The sequence below is a fragment of the Myxine glutinosa genome, chromosome 1, assembly GCF_964187855.1.
Source record: "Myxine glutinosa chromosome 1, kmMyxGlut1.1, whole genome shotgun sequence".
In the NCBI taxonomy this organism is placed as follows: Eukaryota; Metazoa; Chordata; class Myxini; order Myxiniformes; family Myxinidae; genus Myxine; species Myxine glutinosa.
The window spans coordinates 37174198-37196370 of NC_136261.1; the positions used below are offsets into that span (position 1 = coordinate 37174198).

Genomic DNA, 22173 nt, shown 5'->3' on the forward strand with positions numbered 1-22173 from the left:
TAGGAGGAGAGTTTGGTGAGCAGAGCTGGGTGCCAGACCATATCGAAGGCACGTGATATGTCAAGGGAGACAGATCTGATTTCCTGTTTGGCATTGAGGACCTCCATCCATTGTTGAGACAGCAGAAGCAGCATGTCCAGAGTAGAGTGACCTGGTCTGAAACCAAATTGATGATCAGAGATCAAGCCATTGGAGAAGAGGAAAGATTTCATATCCGAAGCAATGATGGATTCCATGACTTTGCTGATAATTGGGAGCAGGCTGATTGGTCTGTAGTTGCAAGGATCTGTTTTTGCACCTTTTTTGTGTAAAGCGGTGATGTTTGCTGATTTCCAGGATGCTGGCAGATGACCTTGAGCAAAAGAGAGGGTGAAGAGAACAGAGAGAGGGTGAGATAGAGCGGCAGAGCAGGACTTTAGGACCCGTGGGCTGATGCCGTCTGCATCAGCTTCTTTACTTCTTAAGTTTCTTCTTAAGTAAGTTTCTTTACTTCCTCCACTTCCGGGATCTCCTGTTAAAAAAAAACCATTCCTCACTTCCATGATAGGTATAATTATCCGGACTGTTCTCGACGTCTCGTGTAAATGTCGAAGCAAAACATCTGTTTCCATAAGGTTGCCATCTTGCTTCCCTCAATAACCACTGTCTGCATGCTCCTCCTCAATGGAGACACAATTGTCCTAACCTGTTCTTTGCCCCTTATATACTTAAAGAACATTCTATATCCTTCACATATTCGTTGGTCTTACCTGGACTTCAGTGACGTTTCATTCTGAGAATGAATCATTAATGCGGGACAAGGACCTCGGTATAGGACTACAGACAATAGGAAGGCCTAATCGACGTCGACATCATTCAATTTTGATTTTTTTTCCAAAGGCACACTTCTTCCTCTTTAATTGTGCCGAGCTGCAGTCTGTCCGCCCGATTAACCTGCGATTAGAGTCCGGGTCGACGAGTGCTTCACATGAACGTTTCCAAACATGGCGCGTCGTCTTGTGCGTGGCAGCCCCTCAGCCGTGACAAAAAAGCTTATTTAATAGCGTCCATTAACACCTCGATGGAATAATTAATAAACGACCGAGTGGCGAATGTGCTTGTAAGAGCACGTTCGATGATGCATTTAACAACGTCAAGGAAATGACTCACAGACGCTCCATTTTGTGCTCCTCTTGATGGACTCGCCACAAAATGGCGCCGGATATCGGTGAGCCGTCTGAGGGAGCATTTATGGATTTATACGAAGCACAACGCGCTTAAAATGGAACTTTGATACGATCAGAGCAAGCATGTAAGGGTTTCATATTCAGAAGCGAAGGAACTTGGTACGAGTTCAAGGCCAAATTTCTCATTCGCAGAAGTCATGGGTAATGTGAGGGAAAAGGGGGGCCATTGGCGTTAGGGGGGGCAATTGTTGGTATAATTATCTGCTATTTGTAACATAGCATTGATTTATAGTACAATTAAACCAGGTATATAAATATGAAACGTAATTGTTTACAGAAGTGGTAAACTTTCACTTCCTCTTCATTTCACATTCGTCTCCAAGCTGTCTCGCCTGGGTTCGAATCCCGACCCAGCCATAAACTACCGTCCTGGTGTTTCACAGGCAGGGCGATTCATCAATTGTGCCCTTTCGAGGAGTGAGCGAGTTATCTCCGACACCCTGAACAAATTTTAAAAATTCCTGCCCTAACCGACTGCTAGGAAAGCAACGGCAAACCACCTATAGCATAACCTTGCCAGGTAATTGCTTCGGCAGCACACCTGATGGCTCTGTACCGGAGTATGGTACACGTCATCTCATCTCATATAAGGATGTATACCACGTGCAATGAACAAAACTACTGATGAATGATCAAATGTCTAGTAACATGCACTTCAGACAAACTACATGCACATTTTCAATAAGTAGTGGGACACTCCAGTACTCCATTCAGGAGACACAACCCCTCACACCGTCAACTGGTTGTCCGCAAACCTGATATCTTTCTGTTTAGAAAGTCACAACCGAGTGAGAGGTATCCATGGCAACACAATACAATATGGACAGTTTCTAATTGTGACTTGGGATCTCAGCACCCAAAAAGGTCACATTCAAACCGAATCCTGGACAACAACACCTTTTCGACCTTGGTGGCAATTAGTCGTCAGGACAAAATGCAGTAGTTCATATGAAACGTGGAAAGGAGTAAAGAAAGTTCGAAGACCATTGAATGCAAAAGAGAAGATAAATTATGTGGTTTGGAGTTGGTGCGCATCATTAGTGTAACGACTAGCCATCATTGCCAAGGAAGGTTCACCCGGATGGGAGAACACCTGAACCATCCAGGTGTATGTGCACAGGAACACGCGTTTGAGTTCAGTGTGAGCCTCGGATGCATGTAATAACTTGCCGCCATGTTGGTGGACAAGCAATAACAACAAAGAAGAAGTTCTACAGACTCCCCAGTGAAAAGTGGTGCTTTAAATGGAGAGTGGAACAGGCAGCTACAGGTATATAGGTCGGGGAAAAATTCCTGGCTCCCGTACAAAATTGCTCCCAAACTCCACATAGATCGGGTCTAGCGCAATTAAGGTCTTCTCGCTCTCCACATTCCCCGTGTTCTCTCTAAACGAGATCAAATTCGGATGTAACTGGAAAGATATGGATCCAGTGCTCTGACGTCAAAAGGTTCCTCGGTTCGCTATACCTGCTGAAGCCGTACCACCAAGGTGGTCCCGACGCACCTTTTTGGCACCTGCCGTGCACCGGCACGGAATTGATAAAGAAAGAGAAAGTGTTCCGAGGAGGAAAGGACGAGGTATAAGAAAAGGGCGCAAATGTCATACTGGGCATGCGTCGAGGTACCCCTCCCTCTTTCTCTCTCTCTCGCTCTCTCTCCCGTGCTGTCTCTCCCCTCCCCTTACCCCCAACCTCTATACCCCACCCTCTGTCTGCCGCTGCCTTTATAACGCACGGGCTCCTGATGCACGGGAGGCGATTTCCCTAGATCCGCGATCCCCGACGCGGAGCGGCTCCTGCATGGGCCCCGGAGCCGAGCCGAGCAAGATGTGCCGATGGCGGCTCTCGACTCGCACGCTCCGCGGCTGCTACTGCAGGCCTGTCCGCCGGCCAGTGTACTGCTTCCCGCCGATCTTTTTGCGGTCTGGGCTTGCTGTGTTTCTGGTCGCCAGCAAGCCCTTACCCCAAAAAGCATCCGCGGGTAGCTCGAGCATCGCTCATCGACACCCCTGGACCCCACCCTGGCCCGAGAAAACGCCTCAAGCTCCCCGAGCTCGGTTCCCCGAACTCAAGCGCGCCATGTTCTGAACTCTTCAATGGCCGAGAGCGCGACAACAACCAGCCCAAGTGTTCACAATCTCCCATCCACACACCGCGCAAACTGCATTCGCGAAGGCGCACCGAACCCACTCGCCCGAGGGTCGCTCCGACATGGACCTGACACCGCGCCGCGGACACCTGGCCCATACTAACGGGTCGAATAGGCGGGAGTGAGAGGTGCAAAAGCGTCGCGCATGGCGACCGGGTCGGCTTGAAAGAGCCACGTCGTATGCAAGGAAAAGCGCACGCAGTGGAGGCAGCGCTAGATAAAATGGCCGTCCATGTAGACCAGGCTGATATGGCCATTGCATGGCGTCCATTTCATCGCTCGCACTAATGGACGCACACCCCCTTTCTCACACACCCCTGTTGCCCCTATTACCCCCCCTTGCAAACACCACCATAGCCCCCACCCCCTCCCAACAGTTTTACTCATCCAAGGCTTGCAAATGTGCAAGGAGCGTGGAACACAGAAGGCAGAAATCTAACTCCAGGTGACAGGTACCCTATGGACAACCTGTGTCCAGGTAGTACACTCAAATCAACCCCGACAGTCCGAAGACACGTCGTTCGTTGTCGATACACGGTGCGCCTGTGCGCGCGTCGGTTTGCAAAGCAACCAGTGATGCAGACACATCGGTGATGCAACCAACATTTCCCCCCAACAATGAAAACTGCAAAATGAGCGCGAAAGGCACAAGATATATTTGGCACAAAAAAGTTTTGCAACAAAACCATTTCGACTTCAATGCGGAATCAAACCGACCGGACACTCTTCAAGAATGCAGAGCAAACACACATTTCCCCAAAACTTTTTTTGGGAATTTCTTTGGAATCATTTTACCGACGTTACACAACAACATTTGCAGATATTCCTCGAGTGAACAAGTCATTGCATCGCACTCGTCGTGTGGGACAATATATGCATAAGAGCGCAATGTTTGAGCGAAACCCCCCGAGTTCAGAAACTCCGTGCACGCGACTACGGCTCGACAGGTGTCTGCGGCAGGTACTCGTCGTTGTTCCTAAGACGACTCTCGATCGCTGAACGGATTATAAGAAGGAACGGCTCGGCAGGTCGCACGCAGCGTCGTGCGTAAAAACAGGTAACGGATGACGCGCAATTACAAGGCGCGACGACGATGATTCCGAACTCGGACACTCGATCGGTAAATGTTGTGAACTTCACCTTCATCGAGAAACCTCGGTACTTCATTATCTAATTTTCATCTTCTTCTTCATTCACGTGCGTGATCACGTGCTCATTTACACGCGTTTGGCGCCGGTAGAAGGGAGACGCGTCACGTTGCAAAGAAAATGCGGTTTTTCGCACAATCCAACCTGATGAACGTCTTTGTTGTCTTTGCGCACGGTCAAGTTCGACATTTTCCAACTGCCAGTTCGACCTGTGAGAGTGTTTGTGTCGACCGGCTCGGAATGTGCAAATTCTCACCTGTATGACACCGAGTGCGGTATTTTTGCGCATTAACCTGCGAGCCTCGTGCTGCGACGCAACCCGTTTCCCCACACGTCTCATCCTCCGATCCTTTGCCTTTGTTCCTGGAACATAGACGAGAAAAGGTAAGTCACCTGCACACGTCACGCCTGAATGTGCTCCGTCCAATAACTGTGTGCTCATGTCATGTAGATGGATTGAGGGTTCCGTTGCACGTGTACCTGTGCATTACACCTACATCGTATTTCCTTGTAACTATTGAATGCACAGGTATGTTATTAATAATAAATATTACAGCGACATTGTCTTATGCCGAGTTGGGTACGTGCTGCTTCCTTGCTTGGCGTTCAGCATCAAAAGAAAGGATAGAGGACGGACAAACAACGTAGGGAAAGCAATGGCAACCCACCTAGTGCAACCTTTTAATGTCAATAAAACTGCTTTGGCAGCACCGACGATCTGCACAAAGTATCAGTGAGTACATCAACAAATCATCAAAAAGTAAAGAAAGTACAAAAACAATTTCTACTGAAGTCATTCATGCACGAGCTGTTTGGGATTAGTACTTAAACAGTCTTTGTAATGACGTCATGATGACGTCATAAAACGAATATGCGTTGTGTCTTGGAAATAGTTAATGCGATTCAGGATGGTCTCGCGGCGGTGAAACGTCATAGTCACGTGATGCAGGTGTTGCCATCACTCGAGGGAATATATATAACGTTGTGATCACGTGATACCAACGCGAACCGTCACTTTTGCGCGCCCCGGCTCTTTAGATAGTCGGGGGTTTCCCGCTCAAAGTCGGTTTAAAAACACACCAACGACGCTTTTTGGACTCGTCGGGTGAGTAACGCGAGTGGGTGAAACATCCACGAGACTCTCAAACAGTTGTCCGAATCGTACTCATTACGCGTGCGCACGGAAGACGAACGTCGCAAACGTTTGAAAGTTCAACAGAACTTTCACATCGATGCACTCCGTTCATATCACGTGGACGATCACGTGTCGCAACTTCAAAACTTCAAAGAGCTTGCACAGTAATGAAACATCCTGATTGTAATATTCATGAGAACAGTTTTTCTTACCTTTCGAATAATGCGCCAAAAATGTTCACTGCTCGTTCGAAGGTGACGTCGAACGAAACTGCAAAAAGCGCGGGAAAAATATTGTGACGTAGAAAACGATAAAGGCTCAAGTTGGAAGAGAAAGTTAAGTTTGAGTGTATTTGCTCGATTCCGGTGCGACGGCTGGAGGAGATCAGGATTTGGTGCCGATTGTCATTTTCAGTGACAACAGGTAGCAAGGATGTTTGGGAAGAAGAGGAGTGGAGGTCCGGGGGACATGCAGGGAGGGGGCGTTTTATTTATTTTTTGATAAAAGCAACGATTGGAGCGCGATGAAAATGAATACGTTTGAACGTTTGTCCATTTAGGAACGATGTCGCTTGCACGTTGCGACAATTATTCGTTAGTACAAAGTTGGCAGTGCACGAATGATATAAATGCAGGTGTTTACAAAGGCTTCAGGTGCCACTTAACGCTCGATGCGTAAAATGGATGTACGAAGGAGCCCGCAAGTACAGCGCAATATATATATATATATATATATATATATATATATATATATATATATATATATATATATATATATATATATATATATATATATGTATGTATGTATATATATATATATATATATATATATATATATATATATATATATATATATATATATATATATATATATATATATATATATATACTGTATATATAATTTTCTGTGCTGAAAACAACCTTTGATTGATTTATGGAAAACTGAACAAAGGTCTAAAATTACAAAACATCAAATATAGCGAAGGCTGATGATGTACGCAGCTGCAAATGAGGATAATAACGAAGCAGCTCTCACTCTGATGGACTAATGGTCGTTATGCGTCACGACAACTTATATTGAATAAATATTACACAATGGGGGTTTTTGATTTTAAGAAAAGATGAATGAAAACTTTTTGTGTCTCGCAATGAATGATGTTTTTAAATAACCGTTGCGTCACACTTTAAATGATGTCACCAGGAGCCGAATTGTGAATATGAATGAATGATGTGTTTTTTTTAACGTTAATAACACAAGGTTATTGGAAATCTGGTGCACACGTGGATTTTAAATAAATAATCACCAAATAAAATAAATAAAGAAATAAATACGTCACAACCTACCGTTTAACTTTCACTTCTTTATCTCCTCCTTTCCACTTCGATTTGTTCACCTGGTTGTACGCATCGCGTTTCTTGCACACCACTCCACTACCAGTTCGTCATCCTACGATCACCTGCCACCTGGCCCTTCCCGCTCTGACCTAGATTTTGGACAAAAATAAAAACACTCAATTTTGCTTTTGCGTCGCCAATGACGTCAAGTACACACAAGGCCGTTTATTGTTGAACAGAGTGTTTTTCTTTTTATCTCTAAAAGGTATAGAAAAGTCCAATTCTGTTGAATAAGTAGATGAAATTCCACAAAAAAACATTTTCTTTCAACTGAGATTTCCCCAAGTATGTCAAAGCATTCGAGGCATCACTCATGAACCTGTGACCACACAGTTATAACACAAATGATAACATGTCGAAGTTATTAATGTGATGGGAATAAAGTAGCGATTTTTGTAGTTATGGGAATTAAGTAGTCAAAACATATCTATATATATATATATCTATATATATCTATATATATATATATCCAAATATATGTTCAGTTCTCCAGCTTTCAATGAGCGCATGTAATGACGTCACTGCCATGTACATACGCTCTGCCTGTCAAGCTCTCAAGAGAACCCTCTGACAGAGCAGAATTTTGTTCTTAGTTCAGATACTGTCATAAGTGTATGTAAAACTCACAGTTACCGACCTGGTTTCGCCCTTTTTTGGGGCTCATCACGCCCCATCATTTTTAGCTCTTTCACGTGCCTCGATTCAGTATACCAAAAAAAAAAGAAAAAAAAAATCGCTCATCACGCCCCATCATTTTTAGCTCTTCACGAGCCTCGATTCAGTATACCAAAAAAAAAAGAAAAAAAAATCAAGATCCGACTAACGAGATAAACGATCGATTTAATCCACGGAAAACCACAACTGTGCCCTCAACCACCGTGGGAAAGAAGGTGTGGGTGATGCATTTTGAACATTGACCTTCATCAGAGTGAAAGATTTTGTTCTCATGGGGGTTTTCGAAATACAAAATAATGTTTTGTAATTGCCGAAGGAACAAAACACTGTCGTCGGGCGGTGTAACACACACACTCCTATCATCTTACCATTGATAAAATCAACCGTTTAAAAATAGATCCGTTTTCTTAATGTTTCTCACTGTGAAAAATATCATTGTTATTGTTATTAAATTTTAGTTATTATGCAAGCTAAAATATATCAGGAAAATATTTCATTGCCCAACGGCAATTTTTTTTTCACTTTCACGTCAATTCGTCATCCTGACATTTGTGTACACGGGAGGGGACTATAGGTTTGCACGCCGTCCCTCCATCTGTCAGTCTGTCAGTCTGTCCGTCCGTTAGTCCGTCACGCAAAGAACAGTTTTCCGGACTTTTTTTTTCTAAACTCTTAATGCTAATGATTTCAAACTTGGTACATGGTTTCCTCATGATAAGTTACAGATCAAATTCGAACTTCACGACGTTTCGATCATTTTTGACAAAGTTATGGCACTTTGAACTTTGGGAATTCTGATAATTCTGATGATCCTTAACTCAGTGCCATTTTAAGTTTTAATTTCCTTTAAAAAAGATTTTCTCTGCAATAATAGGATCGATTGAGATCAAATTTTCACCGTAGGGGGGACTCTGTCTGTATAATATTTTAATGGTAATCATGACGTCGCAGGTCACGTGGTTCAGCCGCCATATTGTTTTTCGTGAAAACACGAAAACCCCTTTTTCCCTGCAACGGCTGAACAGATCGAGGCCAAACTTTGCATACAGAATCGCATACCCATGAAGAACAAAAAAGACAGCGAGCATGACGTCATGTGTCACATGGTTTCAGAGTTATGACGTTTTTAAACATGAACCTTTAAAACCGAGCCCCTCCCTCATTTTTGATCCAATCGAGGGGAACCTTCACAGATCTGTTCAGCATGTCAGTCTACTAAAATGTCCTTTTGGAATTTGCGATAGGGTGCGTGGTTTAGCAGATATCGTTAATTAAACGAAAAAAAAAAAAAAAAAAAAAAAGGATATCTCTTGTTTATTCTAGAGTTCTCCTCAAGCTGCACCTCGTGCCCTCAGCCTCGTCTCGCGAACATCAAAAGCGCAACACAGCGCGCGCTTTCCGGAGGGGCGGAGCCAAGCCGAGCAACATATATATACACATCGATCATTGATCGTGAACCGGAAAATATAATAAATTACTGATATTTAGCGACTCAAAAGGTTCTTTATCAACAACTTATTTTCTCGTGCTTCTGCTGACCTGTCTGCAAGGTGTATAAATCGAAGTCCCGAGTGCGAATCACAGATGAGCCCGTCCTGAGGTAATTAGCGATTGGGAAAGATTCAGAACCTGTGGGTGAATAACCCTTGGTAATTTCCCCAACAGTTTTCCGGACGACAGACTGCCGGTAGGGGACATGTATTGCAGCGCAATACTCAGAATGCCTGTTGTTTTTAACACTTCATTAATTGCTGTGATTATTTATAATGCCATTTTATTTCTTTGAGGTCAATTCAAAAATGGACAGCACGGAAACGACTTGCATTATTCGCATCGCATGACTGGTGAGGATCCACATACTGGTCTCACTTCACCGAGGGGTCTGGAATCCTGGAATTCCCTCCTCAGAGCTGCTATGTTATGACAGCATCGTCCTTTGCTGGAAATTGCAGAAAATGCACAAGAAGGGCAGGTACCACAAGTACATTATCTGAAATGTCCGAAGCGCTTCACTAGGAAACGGGACTTAAATAAACTTGAAGCAACAAAAAAGGATGAAGTTGAGAAAAAGTGAATATGTTTGCGTCAGTCAACATCATCTTCAATCTCAACTGTGATGGATAAAGTTTGCATATTCTGTCCACCCGGGAAAACTTCAAAGTACATTAAAGGAGCATGAACAAGAGAACCACTGAAAAGGTGTGTAGAGTTTCAAGCTGATGCTACGATTTGCAACATCGCTATGCAGAGACAGGACACACGTATTCTTGCTGTGGCAACAAGGGAACTAGTTGCTGCTGAGGCTTGGTACCATAAATCGTGCTACAGGCTCTACACCAATACCGAAGACCTTCAGAACCCAGCTCATAAAGAAGACACAGCGGAAAGTGATACTGATGCTCGATACAAGCTGGCTGAAGCTACATCATATGACCAACTCTTCCAACACATAAGACAAGACTTGTTTCAGTCTCCACGAAATGTCCCACTAACTGAGCTGACTCGTCTTCTCGTAACATATATGCATGCTCATGATGTGTTTGCAATGAAAGACTACCAAAAAGCACATACGTTGAAAGCTACAGGCTGAATTTGGCAATACTCTTCGCATATTTCTGACAGCAAAGGAAAATTGCGTCTTTTCTGAGAACCTCAGCAAGTATGACCTTGCAGAAGAGAATGTGAGGCTGAAAACAGAACTTTAAACCTTACATAGTATGTCGACAGAAGTCAGCCATACCCTGCAAAAAGCAGCCTTGCATCTCAGATCAGTGATAAAATCTCAAGGCAAGACCAGGCAGTGGCCATTCCTCCCCTCTGCCATGGATGAATCGACCTCCATCGTGCCAAAATAAGTGCAGGGGTTCCTGTTTGCTTTATTGAGTGGAGAAATGAATCCAATGAATCCATCTAAACGGATAAAAATGCTGGTGGATTCTTATTCACAAGACCTGGTGTATGCTGTCAGTTGTGGGTCTCAAGTTCCACCCAAGCATATTTTACTTCCATGTGCAGTGAAGGCCTTGACAGGAAATACAGAAGTTATACAGATATGAAATCGACTTGGACATGGTGTGTCATACACAGTCATTGAAGAAAATGAGACTGCTCTTTGCCTCAGGAAGATTGCTGCCACTCATGAAACTGTTTGTCTGCCTGAAAACATTCAGCCTGGTGTTTTTACCACTTTGGCATGCGACAACATTGACAGACTAAAAGAGACTTTGACTGGGGAAGGGACGTCACATCGGGTCGATGGCATAGCAGTTCAGCCCAAGGTTTTTGGACCCTTTCCACTGAAAAAAATCTTTGCCTGAGATTGAGAAGTCAAAGAAGCGGAGCCTCAGTGTCAAAGATGTTTCTTTACCCATCTATATTTCTGGTGAAAGAAATGGACCTCGCAGCTTGAAAACGATAGATGCTGATTATACAGAAGTCACACAAACATCTTTGAAAAGGAGTCTTATTTGGTTTCTTGCATAACAGGTCAATAGCAATGATCAAATAGTCATGGGTTAGACTGGATTCAAAATTTTAACCAGGGGGGACATGAAGGTCTCACAGGACAACATAGGATATCTTCCAACGATCAATGCGTGTCTACTGTGTATGAAATGCTCAACCAGTCAGTCAGTATCACTAACCAGCTCAGCCTTGATGAGATTGTTCTTGTATTTGATCAAGCACTGTATGCAAAGGCTACTGAGATCACTTGGAAACGTGCTGAGAAATACGAGAATGTGATATTGAGAATGGGCACATTCCACACCATTCTAAACTTCCTCTCAGTCATTGGTAAAAGATTCCAAGATGGTGGTCTTTAAAACGTTGTTATAGAAGCAGGTGTTGTTGCTGATGGCTCAATTTCTAGTGTGATGGAAGGTCGTTATTATAGCAGGGCAGTAAGAACCCACAAGTACCTTTATGAAGCACTGCTTCGTCTGGCTGGGAAACAGTTCATTTTGTGGATGCAGGATAATTGCCCCAATCTCATGACATCCTTGGAAGCAGGACTAGAAGTGGTACGTGATCTGCATGATGATATCACACAGAAAACTTTTGAAGAAACCCTGGAAACTGAGCAGGTAAAGACACTGCCGCATCACTTCTTGAGCTATCTTGATGAATTGAGACACAACAACGGCCCAATGTCTGAATACTGGATGAGCTATGTCGACATGGTGAGTGTTTTACTTGGCTTGATCTGTGCATCGAGGGAAGGAAACTGGCAGTTGCACATGGCATGCATTCAAGAATGTATTCCTTGGTGTTTTGGCTATGATAAAACCAACTACGCTCGTTATCTGACAGCTTACTATGCAGAAATGTCTCGGTTGCCAAAGAGGCATCCAGCTGTGTATGAGCGGTTTATGGAAGGAATGTTTTCTGTACAGATTGGACCCAAAAACACCTTTGGCAGGATATCTGTTGACCAAACAATTTGGCAGGATATCTGTTGACCAAACAATTGAGGAGACCGTCAATAAAGATACCAAGACCCCCTGGAGGAACTTGTCGATTCAGCCAGAATATGAGGGCAGTTTCTTGTTACTATCTCACTGCATAGTATAGAAGCAGCTATGTCAGGCTTTTAAGAGACATTCTTTCCATGAATCACACTCATCTACAGCATGCTGAGTTGCAATAATCACGTGTTTCAAAGGAGGAACGAGCTGTTACATTACTAGTGGACACCATCAGTGATCTTGCAAATCCCTTCACAGAATCGCAAGACCTCATCAACATAAGCAATGCTACTGTAGCCCCAGAGCCTGTTATCACAGATCTTTTAACAGCAAAGGCGCATGGTCTGACAGCATACAATGCCTTCAAGGAATAGGGTCTATGAAGTAATCCTGCTGGAGTGAATGTTTTTGACCGGCTTCCAAAGGTGAAGCTTAAAACCTTCACTGATGTAAACAAAACAACAAGATTAAAGTCTGGCAGTGGAAAGGAAATCATTGTACGATCAACTAGTAAATTGTTTGGCAATATGCTAGTGATGGCAGAGACAAGACAGCTTGACATGCGAGAGGTTCTGAAGCATCCCTTGGGTCCACTTCCATGGTCCCTAGCCACTGCAGATGGCATACCCAGGAAAACCAACAAATCGGCTCTCGCCAAAGAAATCAGGAAAAACATCTCACCCATGGAATTCATACAACCAAAGTCGGTGTGTCTCATTGATGGAATGACACTTTCTACACAAGACAAAAAGTGAGTACAAGATGTTTGGTGACACCGCCTCTCTCATACTCTCAAAGGCCGTCAACGAAGCTTCTCAGTCTTCTCGTATTGATATTGTCTTTGATACTTACAGAGAGAGTTCCATCAAAGAAGTGGAAAGAGAAGGCATACAATCAAACACTGGATCTATACAGTTGAAGAACATCACAGCAAAGCAGACAGTAGTCCAGTGGAAGAAATTTCTCTCAGCAACTCCAAACAAAACCAGTCTCATTGAATTTCTTGTACAAGAGTGGAAGCAGCCAAAATACACAGAACAACTAAGAGGAAAGGTTCTCTATATAACCTCTGGAGATAACTGCTTCAAAATCATATATGAAGGAAGTGATCTGGTCCCAGAGCTCTGCTCTTCGCAAGAAGAGGCAGATATGTAACTAATTTTACATGCGGCACATGCAGAAGTTCAAGGCTTCCAGTCTATTGTACTCGTAGCTGATGACACTGATGTGTTTCTGCTCCTACTGGCCTTCACGGAAGACATCAGTGCAACACTGTATCTGAAAAATGGATCTCAGGCAAAGTCACATTACATGGACATAAAAAAAATCGTGTCTGTGCTGGGATCGTCTCTCTGCAAAGCATTAATAGGAATGCATGCGTTCATTGGATGTGACAGTGTCAGCACACCAGCTGGATGTGGCAAGATTGCTTCCTTGAACATGTTGAAGAAAAACTCTGACTTTCAGTGCATGTTCACAGAGATCGGAAAAGACTGGACAGTATCTCCGTCACTCCTTGAGAGGTTAGAGGCTTTTACCTGCCGACTATATGCTACCATGCTTTTACCTGCCGTCCAGTGTGAAGACTGTAAATGAGCTGCGTTATCACTTGTTCACCAGCAAAAATGGCCAAGTCGATCCTCACCAGTTGTCACCTTGTGCGGATGCCCTCCACAATCACATCCTTCAGGAAAATTACCAAACTGCCATATGGAGAAGGAGCCTTGAAGCCAGACCTAATATCCCATCACTAAATGGTCATGGTTGGAAATATGAAGAACCTGATGGCAAGCAGAAACGTAAAGTTGACTGGTTAGACAGTTCACCAGCTCCAGAAGCTGTAATATAACTCCTTTCTTGTGACTGTTCCAGGTCATGCCGACTGTCTGGGTGCACCTGCTTGATGAATAACCTCAGATGCTCCGAGCTCTGCAAACTAGACATTTGACAACCACCCCTTTGAGGAGGGAGAGGACACGGTTGTGCAGGACAATGCTGATGATGTGTATGAACTTGATCTTTATTAATTATTCTTCTGCAATTAATGATGCTAATGATTTCCATGATTATGTTCATTTATTTTGATAAAATTAATTCATTAATTTTGATGAAAAGTCCAGTTAATTTCATTTTGATGATGATTATGATGATGATTACAGTGTAATGTATGGTGGCTGTAAATGCAAAATAAACTGTTTGCAAGAGCTTACATATGATCTTCTGAAGCCTAGTATGTCTGTACAACATATACATATTGCTAGAAATCGAACCAATAGGGGGTCTTTTCAACATCAACTTTTCAACATCAACTTAGACTGTGACCAGGCAGAAATGTGTTCCTGAATAGCAGAGCTTTCATACGGTACCCATGAACCTTGGCCACCCTGCTTGGTACCGGTGGCTCAATTTGGGGGTCGTTTCTGACGGACTACTCTGAAATTGATTCCGGTGTGCTTGCAATCTCCAAATTTGCCCTTATTAGCAAACCCCGCTGTGATAGACGAGGTGGAGGTGTAGCCCTATATATTAGAGAGAGTATTGAAGTAAGAGCTTTGAATTAAATCTGTGCCAGATGAGCCTGAAGTAATTTGGGTGTGGGCTCGCCCTCAGCAGTTACCTCGGACAGTTAGGTAGTGGTTTGATTGTATGTGCTATTTATCATTTTTCTGCTTCACCACACGATGCTCTGCTCACTGAACATATATCATCCACATTAGATACGTCGCAGACTCAGTACGCTAGTGCAGAAGTTGTGATTCTTGATGATTTCAATAAGGTGGACACCGAATTAATTTGTCAATCAACTGGCTTAGTCCAAGTTGTTGAAACCCCGACCAGGGGTCAAGATACCTTGGACAAGATTTTAACGAATTTAAAACACCATTACCATGAGCCCAAGGTATCTACCCCTATTGGCTTGAGTGACCATAATGCAGTTCTGTGGGAACTTTTGCAACCTGACAAGAAGCATACATAACATTCTCCATACACGCATTGCGTGTCCTATCAAAGACCCAGATCAACGAGCCTTTGGACAGTGGATACATAACCACAAATGGAGCGAGGTTGAAGTGCTGAAACTGCGCAAGAAAAACTTCCATATTTTACGAGGTGTTGCACAAGGCCATCGATAATTTTTTTCCAACTAAAGTCACATCCATTCACTCAGATAAACCGTGGTTTACACCAGAATTGAAATCGCTCCTTCTAAAAAGACAAAAAGCTTTCTCCAGTGGTAAATCATTTCTATAGCGACTGCTACGCAATAAAATAATTAGATTAGTAAAGCGCGCTAAGCGACTATTCTATGACTCCAGCGTTGGCAAATTGAAAAAGCTTAACCCTCACCATTGGCATCTTCAAATAAAAAAAACTTACTGGACATAACAGCAAAACAAGTTTTACCTTGTCTGAAATGCCACTGAAGAATGCCACCAATGAAGTGAATCAATGGTTCATCTCGGTGGCTCAGGACATTCCGCAACTCTATCTTAACCAGTCGCCTGCCTACCTACCCACCTTCTGCTGCTCCACCCCCTTCAGTGTCTCTGCAAGACGTTTTTAAGAAGCTTAAGAAATTGAATATTAATAAGAGCGGCGGACCGGAATGTATCCCACCTCGGATTATCAAGGAATTTGCATATGAATTGTGTTTCCCACTTGCTGAACTATTCAATTGTTCACTCTGTGAAGGTGTATTACCTGACATTTGGAAATCTGCTCATGTCATACCGGTTCCAAAGTCTCAACCACCAAATCTTGATAATCTGCATCCAATTTCACTCACGTGCATATATTCCAAGAGTTTTGAGGATTTTGTTTTAAACTGGATATGTGAGGACATTAGGAATTCCATTGACATTCAACAGTTTGGCTTTCTTAAGGGTTTATCTACAACTTATTGTTTAGTTAAAATACTGGATGATATTTTTAAGGGAACTGATAAACTCCAACATTCTTCAGTTCTGGTAGCTACTGACTTCTCAAAAGCATTTGATCGTGTAAGTCACCAGATTGTTGTTGATAAATTCATTAATCTTGGTGTTAGACCATCTATTATCCCATGGATTTGCAGTTTTTTAAAATGTAATAGAGGTCAGGCTGTACGGTACAAAGGGGAAGTTTCCACATGGGAAATAACCAATGCTGGGGTTCCTCAAGGCACAAAAATTGGTCCAGTTGCTTTCTTAGCCATGATAAATGACTGTTTCCAGTTATCCTGAAGTTTCACACTACATGTATGTTGATGACAGGACCTTTTGTCAAACTTCTAGTGACACTGAACAAACTAGTCGTATGCAGCAGCAACTTGACTGTCTCCAAGAATGAAAATTTTAAAACAATATGAATCTAAATATTGGTAAATGCCAAATCATGATTACATGTTTTCGAGGACTCCCGGCAGAGATGCCGAGTTTTCATATCGGAGACTCCGCTATTAATCAGATTGTATTAAACTGTTATGTATCTATGTGCAAGAAAACTTGAAATGGGACACTCAAGTTCAGGCCATGTGTAAAACCTTCAACAGAAAACTCTACTTTTTGCGGCAACTGAAACGTTGTAATATCCCTGTTTCTGACTTAATAACAGAATATTTACAGTACAAGCAACGATACCCGCCCTATGGGCGGGGCTTCAATTGGGAAGCCCAAATGAAAGGGCAAAATATCAGAAATTGAAGGTTTAAATTTTTTTTTAAACGATTCATATAAACATCCATTGAATCGTATCACACGCAAATCATCAAAATCGAAACAGTATCTTTAGAATTTCAATAAAAGCCACATCACTGTTCATATCGGTAAATATTATTCCATCGTGTTTCAAATCGTGATCGATACACTATGATCGTGATGATCGTGATCGTGAATCGTGATCGATAATCGTGTTCACAATCGCTATGTACTCCCGATACGTGTACCAAATTCCCGATACGTGTAACTGTACCAAATCAACAGTTAAAAGGATTTTGAGCCGACAGCTGTTACGGCCTTGGCAAGATCGATGGAGACAGCGATCTGTTAGCGATCGATGGAGACATGTTGCTTTCCCGGGTGCAGCCGTTTGTGCGTTGTCACTATGAGAACAATGAACGTCATGTGAACGCGAATGTTATGCGGGAGTCCAAACCTGAGAATGCTGGAGACTCAAGCTGAAATTGGGAAAACTAAATAGCCTATTTTACTCCTGGAGATCCCAGGATTACCCACCCAAAATATCCTTGCGATCGGTTCAGCAGCTTTTACGGTACCTGCGAACAGACAGACAGACAGACAGACGGACGGACGGACATTTGGTGAATCATAGTAAGATGTGAAACCCCCTTTGGAATATGCGTCACCCGCATGGTTTCATGGCATAATGAAAGAACAGAAGGAATGTTTGGAGAAATTGCAATAGATAGCGATTCGTATAATTCTCTCCAGTGACTTTTGTCGAATCAAATCTTATGCAGACATTTGTAAGGTATTTAATATTCCTGTTCTTTCTGAGAGGCTCGAACAGCTCTCCCTCAATTTTGGTGATGTACTTTTAAAATCAAACATACACAGAGATTGACTCCTCCCACCGAGGAACAATAACTTAAGGATCTCTGACATGTTATCTACTATTAGATGTTGAATTAGATATTAGATGAACTGGTTATATTACCAAAATTCAAACTGGTTATATAACCAAAACTCAAATTGGTTATATTAGCAAAACCCATACTGGTTATATTACGAAAACCCAAACTGGTTGTATTACCAAAACACAAACTGGTTGTTTAGCAAAACAACAAACTGGTTATATTACCAAAACTCACACTGGTTATAATACCAAAACCCAAACTGCTTATATTACCAAAACCCAAACTGGTAATACGACCAAAACTCAAACTGGTGAAATTAGCAAAACCCAAACTGGTTATATAGCCCAAACTTAAACTGGTTGTATTTCCAAAATTCAAACTGGTTATATTACCATAACCCAAACTGGTTTCATAAGCAAAACCCAAACTGGTTATTTTACCAAAAGTCAAACTGGTTATATTACCAAAACTTAAACTGGTTATATTCCCAAAACTTAAGCTGATTGTTTCGCAAAACAACAAACTGGTTATATTACCAAAACAACAAACTGGTTATATTACCAAAACTCAAACTGGTAATACGACCAAAACTCAAACTGGTTATATTAGCAAAACTCAAGCTGGTTATATTAGCAAAACCCAAACTGGTTATATAAACAAAACTTAAACTAGTTGTGTTACCAAAACTCAAAGTGGTTATATTACCAAAACTTAAACTGGTTATATTACCAAAACCCAAACTGGTTATATTCCCAAAACTCAAGCTGATTGTTTCGCAAAACAACAAACTGGTTATATTACCAAAACAACAAACTGGTTATATTACCAAAACTCAAACTGGTAATACGACCAATACTCAAACTGGTTATATTAGCAAAACTCAAGCTGGTTATATTAGCAAAACCCAAACTGGTTATATAAACAAAACTTAAACTGGTTATACTTCCAAAACTCAAACTGGTTATATTGCCATAACTCAAACTGGTTATATTGCCAAAACTCCAGCTAGTTGTGTTACCAAAACTCAAAGTGGTTATATTACCAAAACCCAAACTGGTTATATAACGAAAACCCAAACTGGTTATATTACCAAAACCCAAACTGGTTATATTGCCAAAACCCAAACTGTTATACAACCAAAACTCAAAATGATTATCGAACCAAAACTCAAAATGGTTGTATTACCAAAACCCAAACTGGTTATATTACCAAAACCCAAACTGGACATATTACCAAAACTCAGAATGGTTGTGGAACCAAAACTCAAACTGGTTATATTGCCAAAACTCAAACTGGTTACATTACCAAAACTCAAACTGGTCATATTAGCAAAACCCATACTGGTTATATTACTAAAACCCAAACTGGTTATATTTCCAAAACCCAAACGAGAAACGAGTTATACTACAAAAACTCAAACTTTTGTACAACCAAAACTCAAAATGGTTATCGAACCAAAACTCAAAATGGTTATATTACGAAAACCTAAACTAGTTATATTACCAAAACTCAAACTGGTTATATTACCAAAACCCAAATTGGTTTATATTACCAAAACTCAAAATGGTTGTCGAACCAAAACTCAAAATGGTAATTTTACCAAAACCCAAACCGGTTATATGACCAAAACTCAAACTGGTTATATTACCAAAACCCAAACTGGATATATTACCAAAACTCAAAATGGTTATTGTAGTGAAAATGTATCAAAGTTGAACCCAGGTGTGATGCTCACTTAAACCACTGAGAGACGTCTATAAGACCTCGGACGTCCGCGACTCCGGGCCACTCCTGCGACATTATTCTATGACATGTAGACTCGGATGGTACATACCCGCTGATATTCTAGGCTTGCTTGCATTGACTAATATTATCGATCCTTCCTATACGATGCCAAGATCCTGATATATATTGCATGATTGTATTCTACAGGATGATGCCAGCGATCTGATTGTTATTAAACCTACCTATGGGACAAAGTTGTGGACTTGATTGATTTCTACAACACTTAATAACAATCAGTCTCGCAGTCCACTCGAGGACAAGAGGCGAATATGGCGGGACACAGGATGATCCAGGTGCCGCAATTCTCCGCCGACCCACAAGCAGCGGATTCGGGCTCGGAGCTGACGCATTGGCTAAAGTCCCTGGACAATCAGTTCAAAGCCCAGGACGCCGCTGTCACCGATGAAACAAAATTACAGGTACTGCAGACTAAAGTACACCATACCGTCTACAGGGGAATCGAACAGTGTACGACATTCAATGCAGCGGTGACAGAGCTAAAACGGATTTATATTAAGAAGCGAAGCATGGTTTATTCCCGGCATCTGCTCGCAAAGTGGACTCAACAGCCCACTGAGACGCTAGACCACTTCGCACAAGAGCTGCGACGTCTGCTCGCTGATAGTGCCCCGGAGGTACATACACACGAGCAAGTACAAGATGACCTTGTACGCGATTCTTTTGTCTCAGGAATCAGCTCTTCTACCGTTAGACAGAGGCTTCTTGAAGTTGAGGACTTGACGTTCACGGAAGCTTTACGGCTGGCTCACGTCGACACTTTAGCTCGTGAACAATCTGACGCTTACGATCATACGCGTGTCACTGCGGGGATTTCTCGTCAAGCCTGACCAGAGAGAGAGCTACCGCCGAGGACACGGGAGCCGACACGGCATCACTGCCGGAACCCCTGGCCTCTCCCGAGGAGGACCCTGATTCCGGCTTGGCGGCAGCCGCGGCTGCGGGACTAAAGCCCGGACGAAACGCTACGTGTTACTTCTGTGGGAATCGACAACATCCCCGGATGGCGTGCCCGGCTCGGGAAGCGATATGTCACCTGTGTTCGACAAAAGGGCATTTTGCAAAAGTTTGCCGAAAAGCTGCGCGGGGCAAACAAACTCGCGCGACAATGAATGTGCTTATCGCCGGGCCAAGAGGCCGAGCACAGAGTGGGGTGCCTCACCCGCCTTTGATGAGCGGCGTACCTCCTCGTGGGCCCCTGGCTGCGCGCTTGACCATGGTGAGATTCATCGGGCCGCCAAAACAAAAGGCGCAAATACGACCGAACGCGGAGCGACTGTCCTTGGCTGGTATCCGAACGTCTCATGATGGCTTTGAGACTCCTCGCGCGACTCTAGTGCCTCCGGTGGCTGCTCGAACAAACGGAGAACTGTAGCTGGCGTTGGATCTACACGCGAGGCGCGATCATCTCGCTCTGATGGCTCGGCATCTGCCGGACTGCCTGGCCTGGCTCAGGCCATCATCCCACTTATGATCGAGGGAATTTTTGCACGGGCTCTAATCGATACAGGGTCCACAGATGGTTATGTCGATCATCGACTGGTGCAAAAACATGGATGGCCGATCCTCGGGACATGCCGTCGGATCTTTATGGCCTCCCAAGGGCTTAGGCTCAGCACGAAAGGGGAATGTCAATTGAAGCTTGTGATAAAGGGACGAATGTTTCCAGATGTACATCTCATGGTCTTACCTGCTTTATGTGCTGATATCTTGTTAGGACATGATTTTCTTAAGCGACATGGACGTTTGGAAATGGAATTTGGTGGTACTGATACGCTTGCTGTTTGTGCACTCGCAGGGATGGAAATTGAGCCTCTGTCGCTGTTCCCCAATATGACCATGGACTGCACACCTGTAGCGGTAAAATCTCGGTGCTACTCACGAGCTGACGCGCAATTCATTGTGGAAGAAACAGCCCAGCTCTTAAAGGAAGGTATCATAGAACCTAGTTGGTCGCCGTGGCAGGCACAGGTCTTAGTGGTGCGAAGTGAAGTGCATCGCAAACGCATGGTAATCGACTATTCGCAGACGATTAATCGATTTACACAGCTGGACGCCTACCCCCTTCCGGGGATGGACGCCCTGGTTCGACAGGTTGCCCAGTACTCAGTTACTCAGTCTATAGCACTCTCGATCTACGTAGTGCGTATCATCAGATCCCCATCTCCGGGGCCAACCGCATCTATACCGCCTTTGAATCGGGTCAAAGGTTATACCAGTTCACCCGACTACCTTTTGGGGTGACGAACGGGGTTCCTGTTTTCAGAGGGCTATGGACGACCTCATCGCTAAGGAGAACTTGACCGATGTCTTTGTATATCTGGACAATCTTACGGTTTGTGGGCATGACCAGGGGCATCATGATGTGAATCTGAAGCGCTTCCTCGAGGTCGCGCAGAGGTATCGCCTAACCATGAATGAGGCTAAGTGTCGTTACTCCATGCGCACGATAGATCTTCTGGGGTACACCGTGACCCACGGCTCTGTTTCTCCAGATAAGGAGCGTCTGCGACCTTTGCTCGATATGGCCCCACCCTGCGATCGAGCTTTGCTGAAGCGTGCTCTCGGGCTGTTCGCCCATTATTCTAAGTGGGTGCAAAATT

At 43.4% G+C, this 22173-nt stretch overlaps 1 long non-coding RNA gene across 1 annotated transcript in view; it reads right to left on the reverse strand.

Moving 5' to 3' along the window:
• Window positions 1-4008: 4008 nt before the first annotated feature.
• The window catches only part of LOC144889834 (uncharacterized), a 118094-nt gene continuing 99929 nt past the window's right edge, over window positions 4009-22173 (reverse strand). Inside the window, exons 2-3 of the long non-coding RNA XR_013622101.1 lie at window positions 7001-7140; window positions 4009-4885 (exon numbers count right to left, since the gene is read on the reverse strand). This is a non-coding gene — a long non-coding RNA (uncharacterized LOC144889834). The remainder of the gene's footprint in view (window positions 4886-7000; window positions 7141-22173) is intronic.